Genomic DNA, 25003 nt, shown 5'->3' on the forward strand with positions numbered 1-25003 from the left:
CTATCTTGAGCCGCAGGAAAAGCTTCCTGCAGACCTTGACCAATGATTTTTTAGGTTTGATCCTCCTCCGATGCCACCCAGCGCATCGGAGACCAACCTCTTGGCTGTTTATTATTGATTTTTTCCTCCAAAATAAGTTTTCCCAGCCTATTCAAACGAAATCTTAAAATATGTCCAAAATACCGTTGGTATGATTCGTTTATTCTGGTTGATAACTTTGTAGTGATTTTTTGTTTCTTAAAAATTAACACGTTAATACGATCTTCTGCATATTCGCAGCATTCTACTTACGTCGTCTGTCTACTAACGTCTGTCCCGTCTTACATTAATACGAAATTGGTTTAGTAAAATATTCGTCACTTGTTTTTTATATTTCTGCTTACCAGAGGTGAATCATCCTTCGATGTTTCGCCTCTGGATTGCTCATCATGCATCTGAAACTAACCGTGACCGTATTATATTTTTCACTTTGCTATTGTCGAATTCTTGTTTTACTGTAATAAAAAAAATTTCGTTATAGCTTAACTACTGATTATAGGAATTTTCGAAGAACATACAAAATGTCTAAAAATACTTTCGATTCACTAAAAAATGCGGTGGATGCCGCTGTTCCTTTATCCTAAAAATTCAAAATAACCATAAATAGATAAATTTTTTAACCAAACGTAATATCCCAAAATTTCAGCTTTCACTTTTTGTCAAAAAGTTGATCTTTCCCGAATATTTGATATACCCTGAGTTACCAATAATCAATAATCATTAGGTTGGCCCTTAGGCCGGCCATACGCGCTCAAGTATTTCGGAGAGTGCCTGTATCGGTATACAATAACGTATATACACATACCTTGTAATGTTTCGAACTTTTGCAGGCAATAGATTTAGCAATACGTTATTTTCTAGATCCACAAGAAAAAGAGAACTTTTGAAGAAAGTTGCTTTAAAAGTGAAACCAATCGAAGTACAGTTTTAGTGTTGTTGTGCTTTGATATTTCTTCGTATAAACGTTATAATTCTCAACATTCGCTGTCCTAAAAAGCTAAATCCGCATGCGATATTCGGATATTGGTATACATACTCTGCCATCCTATTGGTATACATACTATTATACTATTATATATATAAAAAAACTCATTTTTTACATCACCTTGTGAAATTGATTAATTGTAAGCTTAGTTAGGGCAAAATGTGGAAACACTTAACATGCAAGTACCGTTGCGTGCTACAACAATTTAGTCTAATAATCTGTAACTTTACAACCATATTTTCTTTCTAATATAATTTATGGTAATCGCAGACATTTAATGATTGAAACGTTTATACAACTTGATTGCGTTCCAGCCCTAAACTTAATGAAAAATCGCGAATACGTAAATGAAATCCGGAAAGAACCGCAGAAAAATTCCGAATGGACATACGATAATATATCATCAAGGAAGATATATGGCCTTCTTCGGTAGATTTGTAATTGTAATGCAGTCGAATATTTTCTGCTTACCGAATAACGGTAAAATATGAGTGTCGAAATAGCGTTTTTTTCCTGGGTAAATGTGAAATATCATTTTGCTACGCTGGTGGGATTTTCCATTAATCATGTTATTTTTAAATGCATAAGATAAACTGGTTTGTTTGTCAAGTTCTATAAATAACTGTTTTACTTACTTTTTTAACTGTTACGTTTCAAAACCTTTTGATGTGCAGCACGTAATATTGCTTTAGTTCTTGTATTCGAGTCGATTGTATTTATTTATAACCGAGCGGTAAGTGCACTTTACCGCACCGGTTGCAGTGCATAAAACTTTATGCACTCGGTGTGGGGAATGACCAGTAATTTGAAACGTGACCACCAAATACGGCAGTGTTCTATTTTATTTTCACGTCAGTCACGTCAGTCATATAAAATATTGAGATTACTCTCAGATAGAATTCAGTTTTCTATGTATCGAACACATACATATAAAATTTTACTGAAATTCAGATAAATTTTATTACTAGGAGAATGTGTATCTGAAAGTAATCCAGAATGTATAACTTGGCAAATCCAGTTAACTCGTTTACCTTCTACCACTTACTTGTTTCCAAAACAGAGCTGCCAAGCTGGAAAAGACAATTTTTTTTGTTTAGTGTTGGCATTCTGTTATTTTATTTTGACTTTCGGTATTTTGAGGTCTTTTTCTTCCTTATAATCAGCACGGATCAGGTACCTAATGAACTTCGTCTCAGATTTTTTTTTCACTTTTTTCAATCATACTATATGATGTTCCTTACATTAAGAGTTTAGCAGACTATTTAGCAAGTAAATAATGTTTAACAATCTCAAGAATATAAAGCAAGCGCATCATCGGAATGCCAAAGATCAAAAACAGGAAGTCAATTGCAAGGAAATTGCAATTCAGTTTGGTCAATTCCTTCATTTCTATAGACATTATCCTAAGAATAAATGTATCCGGATGTGAAAGGACCCTTAACGATATATTGGCACCACCTAAGTCTGAGTCCTCGCCTGAATTAAAAACGTTAAATTAAATCAACAGTCGGAACAAAGCCTTCACAAGAAAATCCCGCAGATCAGATGTAAATATCTCTAGTAGTACACTAAAAGACATACATTAGTCTTAGAAACATGAAATGACTGGTAATTTGCATCACACCACGCTTCTATCTTAACCAAGTCAATTCTAATATTGGTCACCTGTTTAACAACATCACTTTTATGCCGTAAGATAGTGGTGTAGCTCTGATGTATCATCTGCAAACATTGTAAATTTCCCGCGAATTTGCGAAACGTGGCAGATCATTCAGATAAAGAAGAAAAAAGGGGGGATCAAGTCCATCGTCTTGGGGTACTCCCTCACTAACACCAAGATCGGCAGAATGTTCTATCAGTACGCTCAACTTAACTTACTTAATAGCCTGAATGCAATCTGATCATATGGAAACCAGGCTAAAACGGTGAACTCGGTTAGAACGGGTGAATTTGAATGGAATTGTCCACTTTGCGGAGAACCAACTGGTTGATATGGTTTTCCAGATTGTGTAGGTGCATACGATCCACATGGTGGGGGCAGAGTGAAAACGGGTTTGCTTGGTTCACTGTTTCCGTTTGTAGAAGATGTTGGTTGATTAGGTTGTGTATTTTTGATTACAAGTACCCCTGACAGCGTAAGGATAGTTGCAAGCTTGAATTTCCTGATCGTAAATTGTTTTATCAACACAGCTAAGCAAGCATTTTCAAGACAGCTGATGCGCGAGAAGTGCATTGGTTATTTATTAATTCTCTGGTATTTTCAGTACTGGTCATGGTAGTGGTTCTGTTTCAATTGCTGGAGGAATATAAAAACCTGGTTACGAAAGAGTGTCTAAGTTGGATGGTTATTTAGGCTGAGAGAGTAGTCCAGTAAGTAAGTAGAGTCCAGCTTGATACGATCCGCCAGGTTGCAATTGTGTTGTAGGTTGAGGTTGAATATTAGGTTGACTTGAGCTACTGGGCTAAGGATTGGTTTGGATAGGAAAGGATGGTGCTTCCTTTGGTTATAATGGAGCACGTGGTAGGAACAAGCCGCTTGGCTGAGACGAATGTTTTTGTCGAGAAAGCTGATTTGCCCCATCTGGTTGCAATGGCATGCTCTTCGGACTTGTTCCACCTATTTACTTATTGAACTGCCAGTTTATTGACTTTCAGCACCCTGTTAATTGTTTTCAGCGCGATGGTTGATTCCAGTTTGATTTCGTCCCCACAAGTGCCCTGTCGATTGCTTCTTCTAAACAATAATCTAAATATTACTAAAATTTTCTTTCAATAAATTAGTCTAAATTTTCAATTCGTTTCAATGAAAATAAGCGTTATCAAACGGTATACCTGAAAACCGCCGAAATCCACAAATGATTAAATTAGAGTTTTCTGAAAGGAAAAAGTTTTCTAAATGCCTCGCGAGAAAAAAATAAATTGCCTTATTATAATAGAAACATTCACGGAAAAAACGCTTTTAACGGATAAAAATATCCATTCAGTAGGAAAGCGATTTAAAATTCGCATTTTAATCTTCCGTCCGAACCAGATCCGCTTTTAATAGTAACAAAAAAGGCTTTGTCAAAGCAAATTATACGGCACGCCATATTTCAGCCGTTAAGTTGACACAAAGAAGCGATATGGACGATTTGCATACAATATGGGGTATTGAATAATTCTGTTTGTTTTTGTTGTGGTGTTCAGTTTAGATTGGTTGGTTTTCTATTTAGGGCCAGAAAAAGAGGATTTTGCATTCGACCACCTCCAAAACACTTTGATAGACGTCGTGCTATTTTTATTTTTATATTGCTTTATGTAGAGGCTTTTTAATAAATCTCAACCCAAATTGTGCTAAAAATGTTTTGGAATTTTTTGAATCTAAACTAGTTCGCGTTTTCTAAATAGTATTTTATAATTGAAATAGTAATACATTTGAGCTACTTGGAGGGAAGCTTTATGAGCAATACAGTTTTTTGTTTATAAATACTTCACATAGATATCCAATCTGTAGAAATAGGCGCACAGCTCAAGGCCACGAATGATGGAATGCTCACCTGCAGAATAAATGATTATATATCTCAGGTTATTGTAAAAAATTAGTGTCAAACGTTGGAAAGAAGGAGAAGGCAATTCTTGCTAGGATTGCGGATGATCTCACCTTTTTAAACCGGATTAGAGTATTGAGAGCTGACGGCGACAGCCTCTATTCAAAGAACAGCCATTTAACAAGAAGGGACAGCCGGCATAATTCCTTTGATGTTGGGGTGATGTTTTTGGCTGACCTAGGCTTGCCTTTGGTAGGAAACATGTTGCCAGTTGTAACAATTTGAAGTAGCAACAGTAAAGTAGTAGTATTGACAGTTTGTGACAAAGGTAATCGGTGTTCATGCTCAGAACATATCTTGCATTCTCTGTCTTAAATGCTTTGGTTATGTAACGAAAAGAGAAAGATAATTCGTTGACGTCGTTTCAATTATATCCCAAGGAAACTTAACCCAACTTTATCACTATATCATCTGTTAATGTTTATTGTAGGTATTTGTCATTGTAGACCGCTGCTCTCTATAATAATTTTTTTTATTCAGTTTTGAACCAAATTACCAATATGCAGATTAAATGTTGTAAACCTGTATTACAAATGTGTTTTTTTTTTTGGTGCAAATTAAATGTAAAATGCAAAACCAGTTCAGGACTGGAACTCCGTGTGACGTAAATAGAGTGAAATTCTATTTATCAACTATATTTGAGAAGTCGGACATGCTATGCATAAAGAGCTAGAAAGCCAAAACATGGCGTGAATTAGAGACTTTTAAGAGTTTGAAGAGAGACAGAATTATAAATGTACAATATTTAAGCGAATATTTGGTTGGGTTCTACTGTTGACTATTGGTAACATAGTATCGGGTACCTAAACTTGAGATTTGTGATTTTGTTTTTGGGGAATTCATTCTTCTTATCGGTATCGGTTAAAAAGGTTTGGAAAGCGGCAGTTCGGGACGCGCTAGTTCAAAACTTGTAAGTTCTAATTTTGTTAATCAGTTTTCTGTTTAATGGTTTTTCGACGGAGTAAACTTCGTACAAAATTTATTCGAAACACGAGAAGTTGGTGTTATTTCCGTCTTTCATCCCTTTAACTATCCAATACCCAAATTCCGTTTTTTAAGAACCAGTTCAACGAGTCCATTTGAACCAGCTTTTGCGAAGGAACCTCGGTAAGTGTTATTTACAGAAATTGTTTGTCAACGGATTTTCCTTCCTACTAAAAAATTCTTCATTTTATTCCGGTGAAAATATAACATTAGAGACCTTTTTTAATTTCTTATAATCATTGTTTACTTCTTTTGAGTCAAAGTGTTTCTTGTCATTAATTATTTGAAATATCAATCCTTATTAACTAATATTAACTATTAACTGATGTTTTAAAAGTATTATTTGATGTGGGCTGAGATATGTCAACGTTGTTCAACAACCTAATAAAACTGCAATATTTAACGATCAAAGCCGATATCAGTCGATCCATCTCCCAGAGTCCATCTCTCTGTAATTCACTTTCTCTTTTCAACTGTCCCTTCTTGTTAAATAGCTATTTTTTGCTCAAATACTGACAGTTACTAATGCCTGGTTTATACAGCAAATAAAATAAAATAAGAAATATAATAGAATAATATAAGAATATTGTGAAGGGTTTATACACCCAAAATAAAATAAGTCAAATATCAATAAATCAAAAATCAACAAATAGTAATAGAGAGAAATAAGAATTATATTTAGTTCTAGTTATTTATGATTATTTAACCTTTGTTGACAGACGTAGTTGACATTTTCTAGCCGCCAAAATAAAATAAAATTTAAACTTGGACAACTTTAAAATGATTCCTTAATTTATTTTACTGTATAAACATCCTATGGAATATCAGTACATTTAAATGCTTATTTTATTTTATTTGATGTATAAGCAAGGCATAAATCTTATTATTATAATAACATGCCGTTCTGCATCTGACGACTTCTACATTTTCATAAATAAATTTAGACATACTCTCCACCAATTACTTAGCAGCGATGTTAAAGCTATTTATGTACCAAGGGCGTTAGAGAGAACATAATGTCCTGAAGGCCGAAATGGTCCGAGAGCCGAATTGACATTATTTAATTAAAAGATAGACATTTAAGGCATTAAAAAGATTAACTTTAAAACAAAGAATTGATACTATAAGTATTAATTGACAAAAAATTTTTTTCAGCAGAAATAATAACAACATAATTAACGACTTTATTTTTTAACTTATTTGCGTGATTTTTTTTTTATTTAACACCTAAAGGTTTGGGGAATGTGCGAAAGTTATTATTGTCACCAAAAAAGTTTTGCAGGTAAGAAAAAGAGTGACTTGAAAATTATTGTAATTGTAGCATTTGGTTAAAATGCCTCTAAAATTTTTAATTGACGTAGTATTCAAATTATATTGACTTTCGCACATTCTATCAAATGTCTTCTTTCATATGCCGTTTAAACAACAGAAATATCTAGCCTAGATTTTTTTAATATGGGTTAAAAATTGTCATAAAATGCATTGAATCTCCCATAAGAAGTTTGTTGTTTATCAATGCCCCTATGCAGAAAATAAGGAACGGTAGAGACTCACCTTCAGAGTGTGTATTTCTCTGTCATGATATTTGGCGAAAAACATGCCAATACAAGGCCACATAGAACAAGAATTATTATATGATTAGACGTATTCTGTTGTTTGCACTGTTGTCTCAAAAAAATTGTTTGTCAATTAATACTTTATAGTATCAGGGGTCTATTTAAGATTTAAGTTAATCTTTTTAATGTCTTAAATGTCTATCTTTTAATTAATTAATGTTAATTTATATATTGAAATATTGCAAATATAAGAAAGACTATATCAATTATGCAGAGAGGAAAATATACCTAGGAGAAACAGTTTTCATGCTGCGTAATACAATTAAATCCAGTCTAAATATATACATATTTTTTTTCTAATTTTGGCATATAAAGTGACACTTTTCAAAACTGATTAGAGTGACGAAATGTTTTACTTTTCGTAACTAGTTACGAAAAGTGCTTTAAATTTATTTCTATTTTCACTGAAGCTTTCTGTAAGCTTTTACAATCTTTATTAGACATTTCACTTTCGATTGTACCTCGTTTCCTGACTTGTTTGTCAACTTTTCATAGTTTGCGCAACTGCAACTAAAACACACAATTTTACTTCCATTCGTACCCCTCCATTAAAATAGTGAATATAAAATTGTTTTGCTCTTCCATCTGACATACTTGTATGTCAAACCCAACTTAAATTATATAAGGTCCTATGTTTGGGGCAATCACTATATACTAACGTTACGCTAACCCAAAAGATTTAGGACTTATATAACCACCAAGAAGTAAATCCTGGGAGACATCCCTACTTTTCTCGAAAAACAAATGGCGGCTATTTAAAGCTGCAGCCATTTTCTGGTGCATTCCCCGTAGGACGTTTACAAATCCGGAAAAACCAGGAATTCTCCCATTTAGCGGTCAAGGATCAAGAACTCTCTCTAGCAGGTTCATTTTTACTTAATCCCGTAATAAATTGACTTTGATAAGGACTTACCCGCCAGCGTAGTATATAAATTACAAGGCGAAATTTCCAACAATATTGATAGCTCCTTCGGCCCTCTTATATTGACCTATAAGTTGAATCCTGGCCCTAAGATAAATTTATTACAGGGCTATAATCGGCAAATGAAGAACGCATCGTTCTCCATGTTAGTATAGGTTCTGTAGTGTAAATAAAAATCGCTGTTTTGTAATTCAAAAGCGACTGACAGGATATCAGTCTAGCAGAAAATAAAGAGATGCATTGTAAAGGCATTTCCCTTGCTCTTTCATGTCAATAAGTTATCTTTGATAATGCTAAGACCAGAATATGGAAACGAGTACTTCAAACAAATCGTTGTTACAACTTTTAACAACAGTCAAAGTATTTTACATGCCAAAAACACACGTAAAATCTACCAGTTGTGTAGAAATAAGTACGAGCTCGGACAAAGTAAAATCCAGGGCAAACTCAGAACTTCTCTTACACAGTCCAATAGCTGCGAGACAAATATTTCCATTAATAAAAAGTAAAGCTGGACGTTTTCCCTGGAACAGCTACATTTAAATTTTAAATACCACACATCTTGGGCGCAACATGCGCCACCCTCAGTTTTTATTACGCTTTTAGTGTCATTGCCATATGGGAAAACGGTGCGGATTCCTGCAGATCTCGTAAATTGTTCGGTTTAACTGTGTCATAATTTTTAGAATATTAAAAAGTAACTTTTCTGAATATTTATGACAACAAAATTTTATTATCAAGATTCGGTTGATGGTTTGAAATTTGTGTAATATAGGGTGAGTTTGTTCAGATGTTTAGTGAAGGTCTCTCTGAAAGTAGAGCTACAAAGTCGGTTAAATGGAGAAAAAATGCAATTTTAGAAAACCAATTCATAATCGATTTAAGTTTTGTGAAAAACTTTTTGGGTCACTAGATAATTAGCAAAAAACCAATTTGATTGATTTATATTTCAAATGTTATCGGCTTTAATTAACATAACTATCAAATAGTTAATTGAATTTTTAATGTCAAAAAGCGCTTATAAAGTATTACACAAAAAAGTCGAGATGTCGATGGCACTAGGCAGAATACAATCGCCATCTTGGTTTATTAATTGAGTGACACTGACAGTTGATATTATTTATTTTAATGTTTTACTTTAAACTTACTATTTGAAATTTTTGTGATGTGACATAGTGAGTGTCATATCATTTTTTGGAACACCATCTATAAACACGTCCCATGTTGTAGAGCTTGAAAAGATGCACTAAGAAATTTTTTTGCTCATTATATGATTGAAATAACCTCAAAAATTATAAAAAAAGAATTTTCAACAATCACGTATTAAATATCACAAAAATTAAAACAATAATAACTTCAATTAGTTCAATTGAGTCTAGAGATGTAGCGGGTAAAAGACAAAGAAAACTTTTTATTTATTTTTTTAAAGTGTCGACGTTTTGGTGTTTTTTTACTTCTTTATTTATTCATTTCTATTCAAAAACAGTTAATTATTATACCGTTTCAAATGTTCCCATACCGTACATCTTAAACAAGATAAACATTCTCCTTGAAACATCTGAACAACATTCATTTGATGAAATAATATAACTTAACAAATTAGTAAAAATAATAGCTATTTATGTAACCTGTTACGAAAAGTTCGATTTTGTGTAACGAATGAACGTTTGTAGGGCGAGCGCAGCGAGGTCCTACAATTTGAATGAACTACACAATAAGAAATTTTTGAAACGTGTTGCATACATAATTTTTTCTAATTTTGACCAAAAAGCTGTGAAAACCATCTTTTAAAGTGATTTAACACAAATATTCACTTTCATAGCACCTTGAATAAACTGTGACAACGACATGTTATGATGGATGTCGCCCATATGTTTCTACGGAAATGCATAAAAACAGGGAGTGATGAAATGAACTTTTCATAACTAGTTACATCAAGTCATACTTTTCGTAACTAGTTACGAAAAGTAAAACGTTTTGTCACTCTAATCAGTTTTGAAAAGTGTCACTTTATATGCCAAAATTAGAAAAATTATTTTAATGTCGATATTTAATTGCTTTTATCATTATTTGATAACGTAAGTTCTTGAGTAGTACTTGTTTCCTTTAATACAAAGAAAGGTTGTATACAGCCTCAACTTTAAGTAGGTATTTAAAAATAAAAAAACAAAAAAGTTTTCCGATAGGTACCGGGAATCGAACCCGAGCCTCCTGGGTGAAAGACCATATCGGACTACCGTTGAAAGCGGACGTTAAGCGTTGAGTTCTGTGGAAACGCACATTATTGCGGTTCAAATCGATTTCTTTAACGCGAAAACGCGCGGTAGTCGTCCCTGAGAGTCTGGAGAATCCAGAATTGCAGATTCAAGCAAATCGGACTGTCCAGCCGAGTGTGTTTGGCAACAGGCGAAAAAACCGGCTAACCAGGAAGGTGAGCGGCAAGATTTTGTCATCCATACACCTACCAAATACCTACGTAGTGCCGTCTTACATCGAGTGCGGGTGTACCCTCCCGAACATTTTCCCCAAAAAATAAGTAACCTAGTAGCTCGTATTAGAGCAATTTTAGACAACCTTCCTGGACGAACCCTAAAAGCAGTAGCGGCAAAATTACGCGAAAGCTACCCCGATACATACTATACGCGCAACGCCGAAACCGATATCGACAACGAACCTGGAGAGGAACCGCCCCAAAACCAACCGCCACAACAGGAGGAGGCCAGATACGACGGCGATATCCAACAGGAGCTGCATAGCCAGGACGGCAGGCAAATGCTGACCATCAACTGCAGCTAGAAATACGTCACAATTCTCAGCGCAGCACGAGTCTTGCGGAATCTGAGACCGAGGGTGAGGAGGGTCACGCCCAACCTCCAACACCCCAAACGTCCCACCCTGCAAGACAAGAGCCGTTATACCAAAAAACAAGGGCCTACTTTGACAAGTTGCTGGGACGAGTGGCTGACAAGAAACCAAAAATTAAAAGGTTTCTTATAAGACCGCAGAACAAGAAGACTGTCCGCCTGGTGGATGCGATATTGGAGGAAAGGATTGTTGAAATTCAGTGCCAACCCTCAAAAACCGACGTAGAAAAGCGAAAGGCCACCAAAAATGCAATCTACGTGGCAACAAAGGTACTGCGGGATACACTAGTCCGCAACAAGCCAGTCAAACAAGCTCACAAGCGAACAGAAGAACAAATTTACCAACTGAAGAAAAGAATCAAAACTGCCAACGAGATCAGGAACACACACGGACAAAACCTCACAAAACAACAACTCAAACAAGCCACAATCATCAAAAGACTAAAAATGAATATAAAAGACATCACATCCACACAAGAAAAACTGGCATTGCTCGAAAAAAAACTGGACAGGCAAAAAACCCGGGATGAAGCAAGCACTCTAAGGAGGAAGTTTCACGAACGGTCAACCATCGATGTGCTACAAGAAAGACCCAACACCGAAGGGAAGCTCAACACCGAAGATGCAGAACGTTTTTATCCAGTGTTCCACGAGTGGCTCCATAAAATGAAGCGGTTTTTCAGCGCGCGTAACTTTGACCAACAAACTTCGCCAGATAAAGAGCTACTTAATAAACAGCGTTCGAATGATCCTCACAGGCAGACAGAAGCTCACTGAGACCGACGTACGAGCCAGACTGGTGCTAATCCATAAAAAGGGCGACCAACACGATCCAGAAAACTACAGGCCAATTTCCATCTTGAACACCGATTACAAAACAGTGACCGCAGTAATCATGGCTACCCTGAGGGAGTCCCTCCCAACGTGGGCAATTCCCCTGGAGCAATTTGCTCAGGCAGATGTTTGGGGGACTACGCACGGCCTACTGGAGGATAAGAGCATCACCACACTGGCAAGAAAACGGGATACCACAAACTACTCCGCGTGGTACGATTTCCGCAAGGCGTACGACTCAATACACCACTCCTGCCTCAAAAAACTCGTGAATGTCTTGCCATTGCATTCTAACATTAAAATGGCCACAAAACTTGCCATAAAGCTGTGGTCACTTAGAATCCAGATGCACAAGCAACGCCCCACGCCAATCCCAGTACGAAGGGGCATACTCCAGTGTGATTCAATGAGCCCACTCCTTTTTATGCTGAATACGGCACTACTGATCCACCACGTGAACACCAACCCAGACATAGCCAAACAAAGCAAGGGAAATCACCGGATCCTTGCCTACGTGGACGACATAAAATGTCACGCTCCTACCAAGAAAAGTCTGAAAACCATCACGGACAAGCTCGCAAGCGCTGCTGCAGAGGTTGGGCTGTCACTTAACACTGCCAAATGCGGACCCTACTCGAGAACCGCTGAAGTGAGGAATGAACCTCGAACCGTTCCTGCCACAAGTAAGGCAGGGCTACAAATACCTGGGCTTAATCCAACTAGAAAAAAAATCCCGAAGAAAACTACAACAAAAGTAACACTGCTGCACTCATCAGTGATTCCGGCTGTCACTTATGTGATCTTCTCGGATGAAAAAAGAAGCATGACGCTAAAAAGGTGCCGTCGTCTTCGACTTACCTCCATAGAGGAGAAATGAACAGAAATCAGCTACGCAAATGAAGGAATCTACCTGCTGAAACACAAGAACCTAGAAAAATGCAGGGAGCGGTACCAAATACTCCAAAAAGCTGGCTCCAAAAAGCTACGCTCACCGACATGGAGTGAGTCCTTAAAAAGTACGTCGTAGACATCCCGGTGGAAGATGATATCAAGAAATGCTGCCAACGCGTTTCAGAAGCACTAAAGGCCAAAATGACGAAACTACGGCAAGAACAATGGTCCCAAAATATGCACTGTGGTTGAGTGGTGACACGCAAAGCCAAGAAGACAAGGGAGCGTCGAGGGCGCATATACCACACGACATGACTGTGTGGTGCACTGGCTGCTTAAAACACTATACACAAGCTTCCGGGCACCTCGAGGCTGCTCCAGACGACTCCAGTTTGCCAGAGCCAATTGTCAGGAGCCATTTCAGTGCGGCCAGAGAAAAGAAAAAATGCTTCATTATGACTTGTACGTACGTGAAGCCAAAAAACTTGTAACGCAAAACTCTGTCCAGCTCTGGCTAGAGCTTTCGGACCAAAACTTCGGATATGGTCTAGCAATAGTTTTTTAATGACGGCCACAAATTAATAACTACGCATATGACTTTAATCTATTTAACTTTTAGGAAGGGAGCAATTAATAAAACTCGATGTTACGTATGTTTTATGTATGTATTTCATTCTCTCTCTATCACTATATCCTTCCACTAATTGGATGGTTTAAGCTATCCTGATCTTCGGTATAGTTTTTTTTTTAAGTTGCGTTGTCTTAATAACAATTATATCAAATCGTCGTATTTTGATCTAAAGAATGTCACAGTATCCTTTTGGTCATATGCTTCCTGGGCACCCTGTATAATTAACTTAGCTCTTTCATAACTAGATAATATAGGAATTTCATAATATAACACATAAAAAATTGATTCTGACCTACACTTTCAGAAATTCTAATTATACAGAAATGCTGACTGAAACAAACTTTTACATTAACGAAATAAGAATATGTACTACGTAGACCCCAATTTCCCCGAATGTTATTTACGAAAGCTTGTAGTAGTCGGTATCTCGTGATATCCCAAATCTACATCGAAACAAATCAACTACAGTTACGAAGACAGATTGTTTCCCCTATAAGAAGAAACGTTCACACAATCTGACAATCATTTCGTTTCTTTTCTTTAGGAACGTCGAACCGCAATGCGTGACTGCGTGTTTACGCTCCCTTGTTCCTGAAACACGAAAATTGCGAAACACATCGAAAAGGTGTTTTTCTTCCCAATTTTAAATTGAAATAAGCTATCGGAAATAAAATTGGAATTGAAATTTTTTTGGTGATTTTTACTGGAGGAAGCAACAAACGTCAGGCAAAAAAGTTGCTATTACTTTTGATTGTTATGGGAAAAAAATCTATGGGAGTGTCTATCTTCACTTGATAATAAAAAATTGTTATTTTATTGAAACCTGCCTATAATGTATTCTATAAATACCTCGATACATACTATAGTACTTATTTGAATAAATTAAGCTAAAACTTAAAAAAACAATCCAGGAACTGGAAAAATACATTCATTATATCCAAAAAAGTTTTCTGAAAATTAGTTTCAGACAGCTGCCGTCGGCTTTACTAGAACCTCTGATTAGGGTTTGACCCATCTCCGATGTGTTCTTGCATATTTCATGAAGACGTCAATTGGAAATGTCACTCTGACCCATGACTGTTCAAGTTTGTTCGAAAAGTACAAAACTTCTTTTTAGTTGGTCCGCTGAAGCAAGTGTTGAATGTGATATATAGCGAACGATAACAGTTTGAATTGATGTACATTTTGATCAGGTAAAGAATATGTCATTCAAGATTTCAATCAAAAATGTATTCTCTATAAACACGCATATCCCTAAGAGTCGAAAAGATCACTGGGTATAGTGAATAAAAATTGCATTTGTGGGCAAAACCGAATTTTTATTGCTTAAAAATCTTAAAGATAATATGGAATTTTTATGATCAATTTAAATGATTTTGAAAACCATATAATTCGATAAATGCATACAAAACTAATATTGGACACTGCAAACCACTGGATTTCAAATTAAACAGAGTAATTGATATCGGTTTTAGAATTCTGAGAATATTCATATTTAATCCTCTGTTTTCTTTTTCATCTCATTGTACACTGTTAGGCCCTTTGACGTTGCCAATCACGATGGCGGTTTTCACCCATTCTGAACAATTGTTCGGCTCTATGTATACCTCTCCATTCCCGGATGTTCCTTAACCGTGAGATTTGCTTTCTTTCTACGCCCCTGTGGCTCTATTTTGCACTTCATTATTGCATAATCCGGTAACGCTTTCCTCAGAGGGCACTCATTTAATTATTCTTTGTCTCATGTTCAGACTATCGTTACAAAACAGTGATATCTTGTCTTCTGGAATGTTGCAGGCTGATTCAATTCTGCATCTAATTTTCTTAGGTGGGTCAAGCTGCTAGGCGATGTATTTGAGATATTTTAAATTGAAAACTTTCTCAACGTTCTATTCATTTATCTGTAGTGGCGCATTAAGACCATAAACTTTATCTTACCAACATTTATATTCAGTCTCATTTCCTGTCCATTAACGGAATTTAGATTATTTTGGTGACCCAGGAGGTTATCGCACAACATTGACGTATCGTCCGCATAGCGAATAGTGTTAATCGGTTCACCAGTTTTTTGAATCCAAATTCTCTTTTGCGTACAAAATTGTGACTGAGCAATTTAAACTCGATAATATTTAATATAACATCAAAGGCCTGTATGAAGAGGGGTTATACCAAAATTGCTTCAAACTAAGGACTTATGCACGTTGCAGAAACCTTAAGGACAATAGCCAACTAAGCTCTGGGTAATGATAATACCTAAGAAAAATAGTATCCTTTGGAATGAAGAGCTAGAACTACAAAAGAATACGAAACAAAAAACACATCAAAGATATCTTAATACAAAGAATCCAAATGATAAAGCCACCTACAAACGAGGGCAATCAGGATTTAAGCACATGGTTAATAAAAACAAAAATAACACATGAGACAGGAAATATAAACAGGTCGACAGTTATCTAGGAGGGACAAGACCAACAGAAGCATGGAAACTCATATAAACTTTAAAGACAAACATCATAAACAGAGTGAGTTTCCAGCCTATACAGATGAATGAATGGTACTAACACCAGCAACTCAGAGAAGACAGAGAAAAACATTGCAAGCCTCTTCAAATATGTACCACTTACAAGGCCCACCTGCCGAAATACACGAGGAACGAATATAGAGATTGGTTAGATCAATAAAGAATAACAAAACTAGTGGATCGGAAGGAATATCTGCGGAACTAATTAAATATGGAACACCAAAACACATACAAGAAATATTTTCGAGATACATAAACGGAGAAACAAACGTACTTTTGATGTGGAAAGAAGCCTGGATAACCCTCATTCACAAAGAAGGGCGTAGAGATGACTGCTCCAACTATAGGTGTATATCGGTTACTAGAACATGAGCCGTCTGTATGGAAAAGTTCTCCAAAGTCTCCTAGAAGAAGAATACGGAGATCAAGAAATCGAAAAACAGACAGATTATCGAGCAGGTCGTTTTTGCATCGATCAGATAGCCTTACCCAGCTGAACGAAGGGAAAGTGGCCAGAAATGGAGAGGTGTATATTCTATTTGTGAACCTGACGAAAGACCTTACATCTAACGTAACCTTTCTATTTGTGAACCTTACGAACGACCTTACTATACTGTCCCAGTGCAAAAACTATGACAAGTAATGGAGAGGTCTCTAATAACAGACATAAAACTACTTTACCATCAATGAACCTTCAGGGTTAAGCTAAAGGGTCAATTGTTGTCCAGATTTCCAGTTATTAGAGGTCTGAGACAAGGCTGCTTCTTATCTCCAACCCTAATTTTTACTGCATCACGGCCCGACATTTTTTGAACGTCAAAAGGGCATTTTATCATTTGGAATATTGTTTGGCTTCAAACTAAGGTCACTTTGAATATTTAAACAACTACTTCTTTTGTTCTTAACTTTCTAGATATAAAGTTAATATTGGCATTTTGACCACTTTGTTTTACTTTCTACGCCAAATTTTACCTGCTACCTGGCCTGCCAGTATCAGAAACAACAAGCACCTACCATAGGTACATACAGGAAGTATGAAACTATAAAATCTTTTTGAAAAAAGATGATTTTTTGCCAGTTTTTATTCACTTTTTAACTTACTTAAGCTTCAAGGTACTAAAGTCACACCCGCCAAGTTTTAGACCTGCAGTTCCAAAATAACATGATCTAACACGGGCTTAAAAAATTAAGGCGTCAAATCCTATGTTGCGCGTTAAAAACTCGCACTGTATAATTACTCCACATTTTGTCGATGATCAAGTTGTTGTTGCCCAAAACAAAGAGAACTTCATTTTATGACAAGAAGGATGTTTAAAGAGTATGAGGAATGGAGATCATCGGTAAACCACTTACAAACGAAATACCTATGCATTGGTAACGACAGAGATTACTTAGACTCAGAAGAAGACGAAACAGTAGGGGCGTGTACCGAATACCTAAACCTAGGAACAAAATATCAGAACTGGGACCCGTACAGAAAAAGAAATAGAAAGGAGAATTATAAAAGGAAAGAGAGTGCTAGGGTGCCAAAATTTGATTCTATGGTCAAAATGCATCTCTAGAGAACGAAAATACTTCCTATACAACTTCATATTTAAAAGCATAGGCTTTTATAGATGTGAAATCCTGGCAACGGACGGCAAGTCTAGAGCGATGGCTGCTTTTCTGGGAGATGGACTTCTGGCATAGAGCAGCAAGAAAATCACGAATGCAAAGAATAAAGAACGAAGACAACTGGTATATTACGGGCACGTTCAACGAATGGATGACATACGAATATCCAACCAAATTCTCAACTGGACTCCTACAGAAAGAAGGAAAAGGGGAAGACCTAAAACGACATGGATGGGAGGAATACAAAAGATCATCGGAAAGTGGCCTACAGCTAGAAGAGAGTGGAAGCGACCAAGGAGGAGGCGTAGGACGCTATAAAACCGGATGATGATGATGATTATTATTTTTCATATAATGTCTTTTTAAATACTTTGTTGGAGTAGGGGTAGAGTTAGGTTCCCGCATCTCTGTTGAACGCCTCGTTGGATTTAACGTTTATCTGTAAATCTTTAATTTACGAACGACTGCCTTCTGTCGCCAGTACAGGTTCTTAATTATACGTGTACACACATACAATTTAGTTATAACCTTTATCTTCATCTTGCCACTTATTTATTTTATAAGTGTTACAGGAAAGATATTATTAATATATTGCAATAGATTTTTTGAACAGATTTATTACTACCAAGTTTTATAATTACATTTTTATCTTTCAGAACACAGAATGTGATAGAACCACTGAAATTTATAGTTTGAGGATGTCACTAATGGTCACCTCATTAGTTTGCAAGGAGTATATTTCTACGTGGCTTTCCAAATAAGAGGAGCTTTTTCATATTTGAATGAAAACAAGAAACACCAAGTCGTGGAGAAGGCTTTGCTTCTTATTTTCATTCAATTGAATACATCACCTACACTATGAGAACATGGACTACTACTCTTCTCCTCTTTCATATTTGGTTGGTGCTAGAAGTTATCGTAGTAATTGTTGTTGCTGATGCCCTAGTAAATCAATTTAGTTTGAAACATAAAGTAAAAGTTCATTTTCTCTCCATGGAGTTGTATAAATACCGAAGGGAAGAAATAACACGTCGTTTCCACAATACCTTTATAAAACCAATGTGTATACCAAAGTAAAACGAGAAAACCATACCTCAAATCGCAACTTAGTGTTTCCAGTAAAATTAAATTTAAGAATATGGCGCTTAAAGGTTGTAATAAAGATGTAAAAGTTTGTACATGTAAGTTGAATAAGGTTAAAATGAAAGTTCAATAGTTAATTTATTATGAAGAAAAAAACTGACACTACATACTAAACTGATTAAACATAAAATTAATAAAAAAACCAAAGAAAACCCATTTTATTGGGACTGTTAAGGGAAATAATTAATATTTCTTTTTTAACATACCTACGTTAAGTGATCAGTCAGGAAACATTGAAACAATATGAACAGGATGCAAACTTTTTGAGTTGCCGCAATATAAAGGGTACAGGGGCGAGTTCAAGAAGAAGTTGCAGGGGATGAACGAGAAACACTAAGTAATTAAGAATATATTTAAGTTGGTTGTTCTGCCAGGTATGTTTACCATCCTATGAGGCTCTGTTGATCTCCTGCACTTCAAGGAGGTTTAGGAGGTTACCCTTTCCACAAACGTGTAAAATGTGTGGTAAAATCTTGAAATCGTCCCGAAAGTCTGTCCATTCAGACGAAGGTTTCGAGAAAAATTAGGTTTCATATTGGTGATATCTAGGTTAGGGTTGCTGGTCAACTTCAAGTACTCATGTGTGAGTTCGTAGAACTGGCCTGATCGGTAAACATACAGTGCGGTAAATTGTCGAGTGAAGCAGGACAATTGGAAACATTGGGAAATGTTAGTACTCGTATTCAACTAATACAATTAAACAACTCACTAGTCTCAAAAGATAAGTAGATAAGAAAGTGGCTTCCAAAACTACAAGAAGTTACTTTGCCTTTTCAAGGGACACATTATCTATGAACACTGAAAATTCCTGCTGAAAAGTAATTGTAAATTAATATGTTTTGCAAATTTTAATCTAATTGTAATCCTTGTTTTTGGTTTCCATATTTTTCACAAAGAATATATTATTATTACTCTGAATCTATAGTATCTACAATTCGACGAAAAATTTTTTGTGAAAACTTTTTCTGCAATCAAATTACAAATTGTGTATGTAACACTGCAGTCTATTCGTATTTCGTACAAGTACGCGACCATAAAATTCGACTTATGTTTTGTTGATTACCTAAGTTACAGTCGGAATACAAACGAAAAAACATCCAAGAGACAGTATATAACGAGGACGTCTCTTTTTGCGATCATAAGCAGTAAAACCCTTTGAAATTTTCCTTTCTCTGCGAGCTTTTCGATTCTTGGCAACGAAGCTTGGAAGCGTTCCGAGACTCTAAAAAGATTGCTGTGTTACTGTCAGTATAATCCCATAGATAATAGAGAACACGGATTCACTGGTTTGTTTAGTTCACAGAGTTTTCTTTCGATATTTTAAACTTCGTTGATAAGGTGCTTTAGCTGAAATCACATAGCCAAATACGTTGAAGTTTGGATTGACCTACTTACTGCCATTAAAATCCTTTCGGTTTTCAAGAAAAGATTTGTTTTCAGACTTTTGACAGGCAAGGTTCAACTAAAAGCAACTTTAGGAACTAAAAGTTCTATCTGATTAAAGGTACAATAAATCATTGATAAAAACTACTTACGGAACACTGGAATGAAGATAATGTTCCTTTCAAAGAGATCGTTACCATGCAGGATATTGAACGCATTAAAATCGGTAGTTTATGACAGTCATCTGGAAATTTTCAACTTTTAATAAGACCGACATATCAGAGCCACGTCACGACATCGTAAAAAGACACAAGCGAGGTAAGGTTAATAAAAACCTAAGTAGATTGGCTTTTTAGCCTCAATCTCATTGTGCAGCACGTTGCGGAAAATCAACTTACTCAGAATGTTTTGCGAAGTAATTGGTCGTAGGTTGTGAAGTTGACTGAGAAACGGTGTAATATACACTTGACACTTATTCAATAAACACAGTAGCAGAGTTTGAACCGTGGAAAAAACTTATGGAAAGAATAACAAGTGTAAAGGATATCTTGATGAAACTCGAAGAACGTTGGAAAATCGCCGAGATGGATTTTAACCGTAATAAAAAGAAACATTTACACAATCTGAAAAATAATCTCTTCGTTTTTGTTCTTGGAGCCGTTTCCCCACACGTGACTGCGTGTTCACATTCTTATCTTTACCACTTTAGTACTAAAACGCGTGTGAAATGTTCTGCAAAGGGATTTAGGTTTCTATGGGATTCTTTTATTGTGGGTGTTGCCTAAAACCCGGGAATACGATCGAGTATAAAAAATAAGTATTTTCTTGCCTCGGGGTTATAAAATCCTTCTAATCTGAGCTTTAGGGACTATGCTGCAAGTATTTAATGGGAATCAGGCTACAGTTTTTATTACTATAATATTAAAAAACCCCGTCGTAACTTTTTTATGAAAAATATAACTTAAGGTTGTTAAAAATATGTGGCTGCATCTGTTAGTTAATCTGACGTGTTTAATGTTTTATTGAATATCTACACCATGAGCAATCCGAGTTAATTTATGTTTTGCAGTGTTTTTAATGCTAATGAAGAACCTGATCCTTCTCCTTCTGACGCCGTCTTCCTCCGAAGGTTGGCGATCCAACTGGGTATAATGGTGCGCCAAACGGCACCCCTCAATATCTCAAGAGACGTTCGACCAAACAATTTTCACAGATCCTTTGGCCATGCATTCTTCTGCCGTCTACTTACAGATTTCCTGCCCTCGATTCTTCCCTCAACAACAAGGGGGAGTATTGCAGCTTTCTTTATTTTATTGTTGTTAATAGTTCTTTATGTTTATTCATCCGCCGGAGTACCTCTCGTTGGTTATTCGGTCTATCCAGGATATGCCTAGAATATGTTATGTTTGACAATACGGTTCATGATGTTCTAGAAATGCGGCAGGCAATCAGCAAGCACGACGCGTCAAATTACATTTGACAGTACCAAAAAACCCTAATAGAAAATAGTCTATTGTACAACAAGGGTGAATAAGACGTCCCTATCGCACGAGGACGAAAATTTGAGCACGACGCCGAAGGCGGAGGCATTATGGACAATTCGCCCGAGTTTTACAGGCTATTTTTTCTGCAACTAATTGGAATTACTTACCAAATTTCACACAAATAAACACTCAATGTTTGAAACGTTTCCGTGTTTATGCAGCCAAAGTTTGACCGGTGGTGAATGGATTTGATTCATTGTAAATTGTAATTTTGTATCATTTGCTTTATCATATAATAAAGTAGATGTTTTTATTCTTTAATTTAACACTAACTGTAGTAAAGTAGTAAAACATAAGCCATGCTTTGATGCCAACTGTCAGTGAGGATAAAAATCAGAAGAATTATTTTGTTTACGTTCAAGATTAGCTGTAATTAGTCTATTTCATATCGCACGCTGAAGATTGTCTGTGATTGGTCTATTTCAGATCGCACGCTAAAAATTGCCTGTGATTGGTCTATTTCGTATCGCACAGTTGCGGAACGTCTAGAATTCTGTATTCGTTTAACCGTTGGCAATTGCCTACTTATCCGTTCTCTAAACTGTAAGGAATGAACCAATATCTCTGTAGGAGTAGAAAAACTATATTACAAACTGCCAAAAATCTAAAATTAAAATCACAAACGGCTTTCTTGAATAGTTAAAAACAAAGGTAACAAGATAAGTAACTAGTTAATTACACAGACATGTGATGTAAATCTAAATTAACACTAATGAAGCAATCTGGTTTAAAAAATGAAAACCAGGAAAATTGATCAAATAAAAGTAAATTGATAAAACCATTACCTGTTTTAATTCACGGCACGTAAATTGGTGTCGGTGGCATTTTTCCAGTTAATACAACCATTTGAATGAAAGGAAAAAGTTAGGAAATAAAAACACGATTGAAATAAAATGCACTTTCAGGAGTTTCTTCCTCATCCCCACAGAATCTGCAGTGTCCATAATTTTCTAGGCCCATCTGCTTCAGGTGGCCTCTCAAATGACAGTGTCCTGAGAGCAAACCTGTGAGTGAGCATAGGTTTCTCTTACTCAATTTTACCAATTCATTACGCCTTTCCCGGTTGTAATCTCCAAGAAGTTTCTTAGAGTGCGTCAGTCCCGTGAGTTGTTTCCAGAGCTTGGCCCTTTCGTGTTCTTCAATTTGAGCTCGTGTTTACAGGTGACATCCCCCAAGCTACAGTAGGATTCTGGTCCCGTAAAAGGAGTCTCGGCCCCATTTTTAGCCAGAATGTGGGCTTTCTCATTTCCTTCAATTTCTCTGTATCCTGCAATTCAGATTAAAAGTTTCTGCCTAGTTCATTGAGTTTGCCTAGGCTTTTCAATACTATTTTAGAGCTGACTATGGGTGAGCTCAGCGCTGTCAATTCTGAACTGAGCGCATCTTTCCATTGCGTGAATTTCCGCCTGAAAAATACTGGGGTATTTACCCATTGGCTCAGAGTACTTGGTTCTTGCCCCAAACACTCCTGCTCCTGTTCCCTTGTGTGTCTTGAACCCATCTGCATCTCATTTAATGGTGTGTTCGCTCAGACGGTAAAAGTAACAGATTCATTGGTTCATTCTCTTGTTGCTTAACTTAGTGAAGAACGTAGGTACTTTCTGATAGTTTCATCTTTGGGATACATCAGCCGTGGAATGCTTTTTGATAGAGGTATTCAAGCTTTTCTACTTACCAGCAATCCTCCTCTCCTCCAACTCCATTCTTAGCCATTCTAAACAAAGCTGCCTCAGCGGCTCCTTGCACCGTGTGGTGCAACGGTGTAATTCTGAATTCCTCGGTCTCTGTTCTGATTTTATTGTACGAAGCAGTAGCATACGTAATAATGGGTCTAATCATGGTGGTAAACATCCATCTCAGAATGCTTAGGTTACAACCCTAGGTCTTTCCTGCCAGGCTTCTACAGCCTGACAGGAACGACAGCTTCTTGAATGCTTTAGAAAACAAAATTTTATAGCCCCAAGAGAGATAAAATCATAGCAAGACCTCATTTGGTCTTTCTATTTTGCACCGTCTTCGCCAACTGAAACATAGAGAGTACCATATATTACGATAGAGAAGGGTTTTCTATGATAGCAAAGAAATTTCCTTGCTATTCGTTACAGAGAGTAGTACTCGAGAATTTACAACGGAAGGAAGGTACTCTCTGTTCAGTGACTTCTGAGTGTTGCGTCATATCCTTCATCTCATTTCATTAGACAAAGATCGACAAAAAATGTGTGTTTTATAACACCGAATTACCAGCTATTGTCAGTTTGACGGATCAATTAATGTCAAGCTATTTTGACGTTTTTATCAGTTTCGTAGAAAAACAATGCAAGTCGTCTTAAATAAAGTAGTTCTGTGTTCAAAATACCTTTCAAGTAATGTGAAAAGGAACAAATCCAGAAGGAAAAAGTGACTAAAAAAACATTATTAAGCGCAGTTTTTAATTTTTTTTTAATAACGTGCGGATGGCCATTAATGCCACATTTTACAGGGGGTTTTCTATGCTTCAGGAATTTCGGAATCTATCGTTCAAGCAAGCCTCTCTCTCAGTCGAGGAACGAAGGACTCGATAAAACTGTTGAAATTTATAAAATCAAGTACTATGAAATAGTAATGTTGACTAACGGCTTAACTATTCTGATCATTGTTAACTTGAGAATTATAATTTAACTTAAGATTGTTTCAAGTTTACACCAAATTGTTAAAACCGATAACAATATTACCCTAGCATTAACCAATATTGTTAAATTAAACGAAGATTTGGATCTGGCTGTTATAAAAAGAAGAACTGGGAAAAATAACTTTCTAACCTCGTTTTATAATACTTGAATCCTTATTTTTATAAGTATAGGAAAAATGAATTTCAATGATGATTCAACATCATGGCGGCTTTTCACTTTAGCAGTAAAAACGGTGTATTTTTATGAATCGGTGAAATAACGATTTTAACTTTAAACAAAGCTAATTTATATTTCGAGTTTCAATTAGTTTGGATGTTTACCTGTCTAATGCAGCCAAACGCAAAAATATGTGAAATCAAGGGTTACAATTATTACCGGTCGATTATTTTTAATAAATGGTTTTTAGTCTGAATAACCTAGTTGATCTTCTTTTAGCGTACATTTTTTAAGTTGGATTGTACTAAATTTGAAAGATGAGGAAGTTTATTCAACCACTCACAACCAAACTATACAGGGTGATTCCAAAGTTGGGGCTTTCCTTTCACCTACGAATAGGGCTTCAAAAAAGTTTTTTTTTTCCTTTGACTCTTTTTCGAAATATGAACAATAACGAAGATACAGGGTGTCAAAGTTTTTCTGAAAAAAAAACAAAATAAAAAATAACATAATTTAATTTTAACTAACTACAGGTTATTCCTTATCAACAGATATTAACAAAAACAAAAGATTTCAGCCGCCTTTGAACTAAGTTTTCATAATTTGGCATTTTAAATTAA

The 25003-nt window shown here is 36.0% G+C and overlaps 1 protein-coding gene across 2 annotated transcripts in view; it reads left to right on the top strand.

Moving 5' to 3' along the window:
- LOC145740131 (acid sphingomyelinase-like phosphodiesterase 3b) overlaps positions 1-25003 on the top strand; it is a 363835-nt gene that overhangs the window by 152829 nt on the left and 186003 nt on the right. The window contains exon 1 of one of the 2 annotated variants that reach the window (XM_081995502.1): positions 5476-5718. The exons of the other annotated variant lie outside the window; for it this stretch is intronic. The gene's annotated coding sequence lies outside the window, so the exon portion shown is untranslated. Of the gene's footprint in view, positions 1-5475; positions 5719-25003 lie in introns of those variants that run through there. 2 annotated transcript variants of the gene reach the window in all.

This window comes from Ips typographus, linkage group LG1, assembly GCF_016097725.1.
Source record: "Ips typographus isolate SLU linkage group LG1, UJ_Ityp_2.0, whole genome shotgun sequence".
Lineage (NCBI taxonomy): Eukaryota > Metazoa > Arthropoda > Insecta > Coleoptera > Curculionidae > Ips > Ips typographus.